Below are 1,450 nucleotides of genomic sequence, written 5' to 3' on the forward strand. Positions count from 1 at the left end.
CAACACGCTGTACACATTCTTAATCTACGTTCTAATATTAAGTTAACGCGTTTCGGCTTTTTTTTTTGTGTATTTTCAAAACTTGAGATTTTCCCTACAGTGTAACCAGGGTCAGTCCCTCTCTTCTGATAGCTGCGTACCAATACCCCATTAGGTACACGGTTAAAAATTTCGGTTTTAATTTTAAACTTTTTGGACTACATATATGACCAAACTAAATTCAGTTTCAAATATAAACCTTCCAAGTTTTAAAAAAAGAGAGCACATTTGTTTGGTTTAAAATTTAAACAGTTCGGTTTAAATTTTAAACCCAAACAATTTCAGATTTAATTTAAAATAAAAAAATAAAAAATCTTAAATTTGATGATCCGCCTGATTGGGATTGAACCCGGACAGCCTTGGTAGCAAGCAATTGTATTAAGCATCTTTGCACACTCAGCTACAGCCACGCATGTAAATGTGCTGTCATATGTTGAGTTTGAACACATTTCGTTGTGTGCAAACATTTTTTATTTCGAAACTAGAATTAAAACATTTTGGTTTTATTTTTATACCACGAACTTTTTGGACTAAAATTTAAACCAGAATATATTAAAAATTGCTTAAAACTATTGACTGGTTTAAAAGGTAGACTATACAAGATTAAAAAAGGCAGTAGTAACAGGGCGGTTTAAAAATTAAACCTAAATTTTTGACCGTGTAGGGGTTCTTAACGACACTATTTATATTTGGAAGGAATAGCATGTATTGCATAACACACACACGGTCAAAAATTTGGGTTTAATTTTTAAACCGCGCTGGGACTACTGCCTTTTTTAAACTTTTATAGTCTACTTTTTAAACCAGTCAATAGTTTTACGCAATTTTTAATATATTTGGTTTAAATTTTAGCCCAAAAAGTTCGTGGTTTAAAAATCAAACCAAAATGTTTTAATTCTAGTTTCTAGGTTTCATATATAGAATATTTGGTTTAAAATCTAAACCGAAATAGAAGATGTTTGCATAGCGAATTGTGGTGTTGATTCAAACCCAACATATGAAAGCACATTTACATGCGTGGCTGTAGCTGAGTGTGCAAAGATGCTTGATACAATTGGTTGCTACAAAGGCTGTCCGGGTTCAATCCCAACCAGATGGAGCATGAAATTTAAGATTGTTTTTTGTTTTTAACCGACTTCCAAAAAAGGAGGAGGTTATCAGTTTGTCGGAATATTGTTTTTTTTTTTTTTTTTTTTTTTTATGTATGTTACCGCATAACTTTGGACCACGTCAACCGATAATTCTTTTTGCATCGGAAAGGTAGTGTCTCAGAGGTGGTCCCATACTAATCTGGTTGAGATCCGATCAGTGGATCATGATATATATATATATATATTTTTTTTTTATATGGGAGTTGAAGTCGGTTTTTTTTTGATAAAAATTACTTGTTATTCTTAATTATGAAAATGTT

The sequence above is a fragment of the Rhagoletis pomonella genome, unplaced genomic scaffold (assembly GCF_013731165.1).
Source record: "Rhagoletis pomonella isolate Grant_MI unplaced genomic scaffold, Rhpom_1.0 Rhpom_scaffold_00001, whole genome shotgun sequence".
Taxonomy (NCBI): Eukaryota; Metazoa; Arthropoda; class Insecta; order Diptera; family Tephritidae; genus Rhagoletis; species Rhagoletis pomonella.